Below are 11,422 nucleotides of genomic sequence, written 5' to 3'. Positions count from 1 at the left end.
AGTGCTGGGATCCGGACTACTAAAAAAATTCATTATGAAATATGAAAGGAATCTTTTGGAATAGCAGAGGTCTAATGGACTTGGCTAAAATAAGGTTTCTAGCGGATGCTTCCATAGAATACAAGTTGGATTTTATCGCCCTCTCTGAAACTGGAACGGACAATTTTACCCCTTAGTTTCTTAGCACCTTATCGGGAGGAGTTGATTTTGATTGGCATTGCTTACCTCAACGAGGAAGATCCGGTGGGATTTTACTTGGGTTTAATGCGACACTTTGGAAGTCCGGAATGTTGTAATGGGAGATTTTGCGGTTAAGTTTCATGTCAGATCAAAGGTCGATGGTTTTCAATGGGCACTAGTGGCAGCGTATGGAGCCGCACAGCCTGAGCTCAAACCAGATTTTTTGGCGGACTTAGTTTGTATATGCAGTAGCGAGCAACTCCCAATTCTGGTTGGGGGTGATTTTAACATTATTTGAAGACGGGAGGAAAAAAACAATGATAACTTTGACGGAAGATGGTCGTTTATGTTTAATACGATCATTGAAAGCATGGATCTTAGAGAGATCTAGCTTTCCGGTAGAAAATTCACTTGGGCCAACACGTTACCAAATCCAATGTATGAGAAGTTGGATCGTGTCCTTGCCATCATCGAATGGGAGCAGAAGTTTCCTCTAGTGACGGTCCAAGTGTTGTCGTGCGTGATTTCCGACCATACCCCATTGCTTGTTGACTCTGGAGAGGCAACTCATGTGGGAAATAAAAACACTTTCTCTTTCGAATTAGCATGGTTTGAAAGAGAAGGGTTCTTGGATCTGATAGCACGAGAGTGGGCTATTGATTCAGGAGGGAGGTCGAATGTAGAAAGATGGCAGAATAAGATTAGGAACCTAAGACAGTTCTTACGTGGTTGGGCTAAACATTTCAGCGGGGTATATAAGGTTGAAAAGGAGAGGCTCCTTAACCTTATTAATTCCTTCGAATTAAAAGCCGAGTCCTCCATTCTAGATACCAGGGAGCTAGTAACTAAATTGGAGGCAGAAATGAGACTGAACAAATTGCTTCGATAGGAGGAATTGAAGTGGGCGCTAAGAGCTAAAGTTCGAAAAATCATCCAAGGGGATGATAACACTCAATTCTTCCATATGATTGTGAATGGCAAGCATCAAAAGAAGAGAATCTTTTAGCTCGAGCAAGACGAGGGGACGATTTTAGGATAGGAGAACCTAAAACTATACATCACTAATTACTATAAGCAACTTTTTGGGCCACCTGAGGATAATTTTGTGTCCTTAGATGAGTCAAGGGTTGAGGATATCCCTCAACTTGCAACGCATGAGAACGATATTTTGACTGCCCCATTTTCGGAGAAAGAGGTGTTTGAGGCAATTTCACAAATGAAGAATAATAAAGCGCCTGTGCCGGATGATCCGGCTGAGTTTTTTAAAAAGTGCTGGCACATCATTAAGGGTGATTTGCTTTTAATGTTCCATGATTTGTTTTCTGGACATTTGCAACTATTTCACTTGAATTTCGAAATGATTATGTTACTTCCAAAGAAAACAGAGGCGGCACGGATTGAGCAGTTCTGGCCGATCTGTCTTCTTAATGTCAGCTTTAAATTTTCACCAAGGTGGGAACTAATAGGCTTACACAGATTGTGCATTCTATGGTACAGCCATCTCAAACCGCTTTCATGCCGGACAGAAACATCCTAGAAGGGGTTGTGGTCCTACATGAAAAGCTCCATGAAATCCACATGAAAGAACTAGATGGGGTGGTTTTTAAGGTGGATTTTGAGAAAGCGTACGATAAGGTAAAATGATCATTTCTTCAGCAGGCCTTGTGGATGAAAGGATTCGATCAGTCTTGAAGAAACCAGGTAGATTCTTTCACGCAAAAAGGGAGCGTCGGAATCAAAGTGAATGATGGCATAGGTCATTATTTCCAGACACACAAGGGTCTGAGGCAAGGAGACCCGATGCCACCTATTCTATTCAACGTAGTAGTAGACATGTTGATGATCCTAATAGGAAGAGCTAAGGAGAATGGCCAGGTAGGCGGGCTCGTCCCGCATTTGTTGGACGGAGGAGTGTCCATCTTACAGTACGCTGATGTAGCGACCAGACCTCAAACAGTCTGATCTCTATGCATCAGTGTCATCCCTGGATCAGTAATGCTGACATGCACAGTACTTGAAGGATTTATAACAGAGTGGCAATCACACACTTATTACATCGAATGTCTCGAAAGAGAGCTTAATACAATAAATATGGCTTAAGGTCATCTAATAATGATAACAGCGATAGGCTTGGAAGATAAGTGAGTCCATCAACTCCAACGGCATCACTGAGTATAGGACCACAATCCTAAGGCATCTTACTCGTCGTCTGAAAAGTATGCAACATGAACGTTGCAGTCCGAAAACGGGTCAGCACATGAAATATACTGGCAATGTAACACATAGAGAGTAATGAAATGATAAAGCTATACTACATGCATATATGGCTGGTGGAAAGCTCTACGGTTACAGTTTTTGCATAAAGCCAGTTTTTCCCTACTGCAAAGGAATATATTTATTTAACTATCATGGTAGTTGTTAAACACTGAGAATGGTTGACAGTATTCTCAATCTCAATTAGGTATCATCATTAATACCCAACAAAATTAATTAAAGTAACATGATGAGATTCACATGATAATTCAAGTACTAGATACTCAAAACGTCCATAACCGGGGACACGACTAATCATGATTAGTTTATACACTCTGCAGAGGTTTGTGCACTTTTCCCACAAGACTCGATCTCCTCCATTGGTTTTCTCGCACTGCATGATGTTTGAGAAAGAGATGACCGAGACATAGTCTTTCAGAAGCGCTAGCACCTTACGATGGGTAGACCTGTACACCTACTTTCCCCTACATCTGCTAGTCTACCACTGTAAGAGTTCGCTCGACTTAATCAACTATGCTAGATCCCATAATAGCATGTGGATGCACACGGAAGTTTCTAGCATGAATAATCTTATGATCCCTTTGAGCCTGGGTGGCGGTGCAAAAATAAACAGGCAATCCTGGAAAACTCAGGTACCTCAATCCATCCAGATGTGTATTAAAGTTGCCACCTTAAATAAACCATTAATTATCAATCTCACATCTGTCGTGGAAATTCACTCACCCAATCCACGTCTACTAGCATAGCATTGCATAATAAGCAAACGTAGAAGTAACTCCCAAGGGTTTAATAATAAAACAGGTAATAGGTACTACCTCATCTACTTCCCAAAACCCACATATTAATCAGATCCTAATCATGCAATTGTTTGAGGATTGATCTAATGCATAAAACTAGGTAGTAAAGAGGTATGATCAAAGTGTTACTTGCCTTGCTAATGATCCGCGAAACCTAGGGATTCGAAGTAGCAAGCGGCGCAATCCGGGTACTCTATCGCAAGCAAACAAACAAACAAGCATATAATAAGTACTCATCTAATGCACATGTGAAAGTCGAAAAGAGATCTAACCAGAAAGTTCAACTTAAGAACTCCGATGGGCAAAAAGAATCAAATCGAACGAAGAAACAAAACTCAAACGGCGAAAGAAACAAGCTTCGTTTACTAATCTGGACCTAAGTCAAATTTTACAGAAGCAAAAACTGGTTTGAGTGGATTATTCAGAAAGAGGGTTTCGAGACGAAACTCTAGGCGCTTGAATCGCCTGATTCCGATAAACCAGCGAAAAGTTATACTAAAACGAAAATCGGATCAGAAATCGCGATCAGAAAAATCGCGGAATAAATCCAAGAAAAAGAAAAATGACGAACAGATTAACGAACGAACGTTCATTATTTGGATCTAAACGATGAACGCGTTCGTTAGAACGAACGAACGAGCGAACACTCGCTAATTAACCTAAACCGAAAAAATCGATCTAATAATAAAAAAACGAATCTAAAAAAACGAACCAAAATCAGCGAAAACCGAACGGTTCTCTAGGAAAAACCGGCGGCGGGTCAACCTCGGCGGCGGTGGTCGGCGGCGGCTCCGGCGAACGGCGGTCGGCGGCGGCTCCGGCGAACGGCGGCGGCTCCGGCGAACGGCGGCGGCGGCGGCGGGCAGGGTGCGGGGCGGCGGCGTCGGTGGCGGGGTGCGGGGCGGCGGCGTCGGCGGCTCCGGCGGGCGGCGGGGTGGCGAGGGGCAACGGCGGCGGCGGCGGGCTCCGGCGGCGGCGGCGAAAGGCGGCGGGGCGGGCACGGGGCTCGAGGCGGGCGGCGGCTAGGGTTTCGGCCCTGGGACGGGCCGGCGGCTTATAAAGGCCACCCGGAGGAGTCCGGGCCTAACACGGCCCGTAGGTCGGTTCGGACTTTTTTTAAATAAATTTTGGCACAGAAAAACAAACAAAAGAAATACTAAACGGACTCCAAAAATCCCAAATAAATTTTCCCCGACTTCTAAAATCAAGCTGGACAAGATGAATATTTATTTGGGCCTAAATACAATTTTTGAAAAACGCACATTTTCCTAAATTCAAATAAAATAGCAATACAATCCAAAATAAAATCTTATTTGATTTTTATTAAATCCTCAATATTTCTATATTTTAGGAAAGTCATTTTATTCCCTCTATCATATTTTTGTAATTGAAATAATTGAAGATAAAATAAATAAAATCAAATGATCCTATTTCAAAAATTTGAGAAAACTCAAATATGAAATTTACGAAATCCCCAACTCTCTCCGTGGGTCCTTGAGTTGCTTACAATTTCTAGGATCAAACCCAAAATGCAATAAAATATGATATGCAATGATGATCTATGCATAACATTCCAAATTGAAAATTTGGGATGTTACACCTAATGATACTATCATCTTTATTGAGCATGATTTGGCAAAAACAAGAAACATGAAGCTTGTGTTATGCATATTCAAACAATTGTCGGGGTTAAAGATTAACTTCCATAAAAATAAATTGTTCTGCTTTGGAAGAGCTAAAGACGAACAAGAAGCTTACAAACAATTGTTCGGGTGTGAATTAGGTTCGTTGCCCTTTACGTATTTGCGTATACCAATTCACCATCGCAAGCTTTCCAACAAAGAATGGAAGTGCATTGAGGGTCGATTTGAAAAGAAACTAAGCTGCTGGAAGGGCAAGCTTATGTCATATGGAGGCCGACTAACTCTCATTAATTCGGTACTCACGAGTATGCCAATGTTTCTCTTGTCCTTTTTTGAGGTACCAGTTGGAGTTCGGAAAAGACTGGACTTCTATTGATCGCACTTCTTCTGGCAAAGCGATGAGTTAAAACGAAAGTACATACTCGCTAAATGGGATATAATCTATATGCCAAAAGACCAAGGGGGTCTTGGTATTGAAAATTTAGAGGTGAAGAACAGATGACTTCTCAACAAGTGGTTGTATAAGCTATCTGTAGAGACCGATGCCACATGGGCCCAGATTCTGCGTAATAAGTACCTGCATTCCAAAACCTTATCCCAGGTGATGGTCAGACTGACTGATTCACCATTTTGGAAGGGACTGATGAGAGTGAAATCAGTCTTCTTCAACAGGACAAAATTTATCATTGGAAATGATACTACCACGAGATTCTCGGAGGATACATGATTAGGAGACGCCCCTCACAATCCAATATCCTTCTCTCTATAATATTGTTCAGGGAAGAGACGCTTATGTTGCAACAGTATTACAGTCCAACCCTCTCAACATTCAATTCAGGAGGACTTTAGCGGTAAACCGTTGGGAAGTTTGGCTCCATCTTGTGAGAAGATTGATGGATGTTCATCTTTCTCAACAGCCAGACCAGTTGCACTGAACTAACCAAGAATGGAGAGTTTTTGGTTAAATCCATGTATTTGGATATTATCAACACTGGCTCTATACCTCGATTGAAACATGTTTGGAAAGTCAAAGTGCCTTTAAAGATTAAAGTGTTTATGTGGTTTGTCCATAAACAAGTCATTCTAACTAAGGACAATTTGACAAAACGCAACTGGACAGGATCTAGAAGATGTAACTTCTATGATCATGATGAATCTATCAAACACCTCTTTCTTAACTGCCCAATGGCAAAAAAATTATGGCGGTCTGTCCACATAGCATCTAACATTACTCCTTCGAATACCATCCACACGTTATTTGGGACGTGGCTAGATGGAATAGAGTCAGAAACGGCGAGACATATCCTGCGTAGGAGTATGTGCTTTATTATGGGCAGTTTGGAATTGCAGAAACGATTTGGTTTTTAATAGAATAACACATATTCATTTCTTGCGGGTTATTTTTCGGGCCACTGCACTAATCCGTATGTGATCGCTACTCACTTCGACGAATGCCAGGGAGCGTATGGTTATTGGGTCTATCCGGTGGGAGACGGTAGGACAGGCTATCTTCAACATGCTTGGATGGCGGTCATGTAATAGGATAGGTGTTTAGTTTCGTATCTACTTTTTGCCTGCCGGTTGTGGCTATCCTGTTTTTTTTTGTTATTGCTCTTTGTGAGCATTTTTTTTTACCTTTTTGAGATATGGAGACTTTGTTGAACCTTTTGCTTATTAGTAATATGGCCGTACGCATCATTCTGATGCAGAGGCCGGGGATAACCTCCTTTTCGATTTTTTTTAACTATTTTGGTATCACAACAGCAGGAATCCACTCAAACCTGATTTTGATAGATCACTCTGCACATCACAAAATAGATCACTAATTCACTAAAAACAGAGCACCAACAGGCCAAGCTACAGAGTGCATACAAAAATCACTATAAACCAAACATAGTTAGAGTATACGTGCAGATAAAGATTCGGGATTGCTAAGTCTCAGTTGACTGAGTCTCAGTCGATGCTATATTTGTAGGATCCTACGTTAAGATCCGTGCAAAATTTTCATTTCATTTTTCATTTTTGCTTTCCTATATGTTATATCACTTGACTTAGACTTGGTTAAGTCTCAGTCGATTGAGACCTAGACACATCCATAAAGATGACATCTGACACAACGCTCACAAATGTGTCTCCAGCATACAAACAACTTGGGCCTGGTCCCGCAGAAGCTGCTCAAACCGAGAACCAGTGGACAAGACAAGATGAGGTGTCTTCCGAGCATACAAAAGTTTCTCAGTGCTTCCTAAAAGTCATACATATTTCTTCCCTAGAGACGGTTAGTAACAACTGTCTGAGCTCTTCAACATTGTTTTCAGCTATCGAGTCATGGAAATTCACAGTCGATTTTGGTGATTGGAGGTTCATATATTTGGCTCTTGGAATTCAAGAGGAACAACAATTCTAAATCTTGTTTGGATGGTCAAGTGTTGAATTGTACGAGCATAGGAGCATGAACTTTTATACATTGATGCACATGTTTCAAGTTGAATTCTCCACGACATGCACAGACTCCATTCCAATGAATAAGACGCACACACACCCCAAAATTCAACTTTGACCAGAAATTAGACCAACCAAATGTTGATTATATGTGATAACAGTTATACCATTGAATTCGTAGAAAAGAAGTTTTCAGTGGTATAATTTTGAAGTAAAAAAATATATATTATTGATCTAATTTAATATTTAAGTTTTCAGTGATATAGTGAGGGATTATGGGCGATGGGGAAATCTATATTCAAGAGTTATGAGATGAAAATAATTGTTTACAGCAACCCTAGATAGCTTCTTGGATTGTCAGACCCAGCTTGATAAAATAGGAAGAAGTGATACAGCGTAGTAGATCCAGACAATGTGGGATGGGCTTACGCTGCATCAGTCGTTCTCATCTCCACCTCAATACAGCCTATGGAAATATGGTGTAGGGCGGTTGGGAAGTAGGCTGGCCGCAATCCTGATTGCAGACTCCAGCTCGTGAACCCCCTCCTCAGCCTTTTCACCCTGGCAGTCAATCCAGATGCAGAGATCACTCAGGGCACAGAGGTGACTGATGCCAAGGTCGGGAGGATGCACGCAGATTTCGCTTCGAGCGCCACAATCTGAAATTCGAGTGCTTTGAGTTTTGGCATGGCTCCTGCTTCAAACGTCAGAAGACCCACCTCACAATAGAGGAGGAACCGCTTCAGGCATCGGAATATGTTGTTACTGACCACGAGCCTTTGTTTGGGTTCAGCATTTTGTGAGGCGTTCAGCGTCAGAGATAACAAGACAGGCAAACCCCCAAGGACGAGAAGGGTCTCCTGCGTCACTTGATTAACGCCGATTTGAAGGCAGGTGAGGTTGGCCATTGAGGCCATCCAATCAGGTATCCGACAGAGACACAAATCAGAGGTGATTAGTTCCTGCAGGAGACAGGGAGGCGAGGACCACGAACCAAACGGAATGTCAATCAAACGACCATCCGTTTTGACGGACAGACGCTCAAGCTGAGAGCTACCAAGTCTGCCAAGCGATGAAACCAATTTATCCACATATCTTGTGCTTGTCTTATGTGCGCTCATGCACAACTTCAGGCCAAGAATTCTCATTCTAGTCAAACCTCCCAACTCCTGCAATAGATTGATTGAGGTGCTGTCGTCTACGGTTATGCATGACAGTTCCTCTAGGCCTTGCATGTTCCCAATGCCATGTGGTAATTTTGCGCCATCAACAAGTAGCAGTTTCAGTTGCAGCAGCTGAACAATACTTGTTGGAAATTCCCTTATACCAGTACCATATAACTCCAGCATCTCCAAACACTGTAGATCTCCGATCTGTTCAGGGAGTTCTGTAATGCAGCTTCCTTCAATCCGCAGGTACCTCAACAGACACAACTTTGTTATATTTTTAAGATAACCAATTTCCAACTTCTCGCTCCTGTCTAGAGCAAGCATTCTCAGGGTTGGAAATTCAGAAAGGGGAGGTACTTGATCAGTACATCCAAAGACGCCAAGGGTTCGAACATGAGCAGTGACCATGGATGACACTGTCTTCACATTTTCGAGGCCACGGTAGTCAATCGAGAGTCGGCGAATTTTATGCTGTGAGACCAAGCTATGTGTTTGATGACCACTAGAAGTGATAAAATTTTCTTCCACTGCCTTGGATATAATGAGATCACGGATCATATCATGCACACGGCATGCCATTGCTTGACCATCATAGTTGATATATGTTGCTTGGATCATGTTTCTGTTTATCAGTTCATAGAAATAATCTTTTGCTGTGTCAAATAAATTTTTCCCACCATCAACCTTAACAAATCTTTCCGCTATCCACCTCCTCACCAAATCTTCCATTTGGACCTCATAATCTTCCGGATACATACTTAAATACAGTAGGCAGGTCTTCAGTTGGAGAGTAAGATCATTATAGCTAAGTGATAAGATCCTTTCCATTTCCTCCACATGAGGGTTTTTCTCAAGTCCTCGGCCAATCGAATTTCGAACCCTGATCCAGTCTTCTCTGCTATCTGATTTTGTGGTCAACAGACTACCAATTGTGATGATTGCTAATGGTAAACCACCACACTTTTTTATGATCTCAGTTGAAATTTCATTCAGGTGAAGTGGGCATTTTTCCAGAGCCAAAAACTCGTGTAAAGAACAAGATTTTCGAATCAGCTTCAGTCAGAGGCCTTAATTCATATGCAAGGTCAAGGCGAGGGAAGCAACATGACTTGGCAACACTGGCATTTCGTGTTGTCACTATTATTCTACTACCACAGGAATTTTCAAGCAAGGCACACTTGATAGTCTTCCACGCTTGGATACTCCATATATCATCAATTACTATAAGATACCTGTCAAAAAAATGAGTTGATATTCATTCAGATCAATATCATTGAATACAGTCAAGACATAATATGGTAAGTATTTCACACATATAGTAAACCGATAGAACCATAAATCTCAAGCTGATAAACATGAATGTTATGGAAACAAAGTTATGAGTATTCAGCGATATTGTGATAGGCTGTGTAAAATCATGTCATTTAGTCATTTAAAAAGTGTACCTCTTGTCCTTCAAGAAATCTCTCATTGAGTTGATGAGCCACTCCTCATCACTCGATCGAGAAATGGGAGAGTCTTCCTTTCTTATTTGCAAGAGCACGGACCGCAAAATCTTTCTTATGTCAGGATTTTGTGACACCGACACAAAAGCTTGGCAATTGAACAGTTTGCCAGTTTTTTGGTATACTTGATTAGCAAGAGTTGTCTTCCCTGACCCTCCAAAACCTATGAGAGAAATAACCTTCAGTGAGACCTCCTCATCCGTGACCAACTTAATTAACTCATCCTTTGGACCTTCAATCCCAACAAGGCTGGCTCCCTCCACAAAGAGGGCAGGCAACCGAGGGTCTGTGCGCACAGCATTGGAGCTAGCAGAACAGACCATCGCATCAAGCTTGTACCTGTCACGGCGCTGACTTGCCTCGATGATGCGGGACTTGAGTTCTTTGATTTGCACTGCCATCTCATGGTGAGCTCCAAAGTTTTTCACCTTGCTGACGCCCTTCCAAAAGAGCTCCATGACAGCGTTAGGCTTGTCCGGATCACGGTGGGTGTGGTGATTCATGTACTTGTCGATGTAATCCTCAATCTCATAGGCCATCTCCCTCACTTGGTCCCTCCACTCCTTGAGCTGCGTGTCGAGAGCCTCCGCCTCGGCCAGCTTCTCCAGGAGAGCATTCATGCTGCTCAGCTCATCCTTGAGGAAGGCGATGTCGCGCCTCAGGCCCTTGTGCATCCTGTACTCCCCCTCCAGGAGTGCGGCGAGCTTACAGAGGAGGGATTTCAGGACCCCCGTGGCGGCACTCACCAGGATTCCTTCCATCTCTTCGCTACTCACTTGTGCAGAATCAATGGAATAATAAGCTGCCAATGGATTGCGGCCTCACCCTAGCTAGCTCCAACCGAACCCGCCGCCTTCCCCTGTGCTTGGTGGCAAGGAGGAAATGGATCTGGAGAAGTTTTATCAAGCAAATGGGATGAGAGGAGGGAAGGGGGGAAGGGGGAAAGCCGTCGTACTGAATCTGGGCTTTGGGTCAACGCGGCAGGATATCGCAAACTGGGGCGCTCTGAAGCCGAGGGGTGGGGTGGAAATGCGATTATGAGGTGTGAAAACAATAATGCTAAACATACAAAGAGTTACATGCAATTACACGCTGACTAGGATTTTTTTCATCTACTAACTAATCACAAACTTGTCCCCCTCTGATTTTCAGGCGTTTGGCCGCCTTCTCATCTATTGACCAATCAAATTAACTCTCTTTGTAAAACCTTATAACTCGTTTGTACATGTAGCATTACTCGTGCGAAAAAGGAAATTTACCGGTGGCGAAAAAGGGCACAAGTTCGGCGATCATAGGCGATCTCTTACGGTTCGGCCCCACAGCGCATCCGGTGATTTCGTTTTGGCATATGCGCCGGCGGTTTTTCGCCCTGCAAGTGATCCAGTTCCCAACCGCGCTCCCAGGTTTTGGCT

The 11,422-nt window shown here is 42.8% G+C and overlaps 1 pseudogene; it reads right to left on the bottom strand.

Annotated features, from left to right (window-relative positions):
- Positions 1 to 7,609: 7,609 nt before the first annotated feature.
- Positions 7,610 to 10,976, bottom strand: LOC119341402 (annotated as a pseudogene).
- Between the last annotated feature and the right edge of the window lie 446 nt (positions 10,977 to 11,422).

Source organism: Triticum dicoccoides, chromosome 7B (genome assembly GCF_002162155.2).
Source record: "Triticum dicoccoides isolate Atlit2015 ecotype Zavitan chromosome 7B, WEW_v2.0, whole genome shotgun sequence".
NCBI lineage: Eukaryota > Viridiplantae > Streptophyta > Magnoliopsida > Poales > Poaceae > Triticum > Triticum dicoccoides.
The sequence above is the reverse complement of the archived record's forward strand: the minus strand, read 5'-3'. Positions and strand labels throughout refer to the sequence as shown.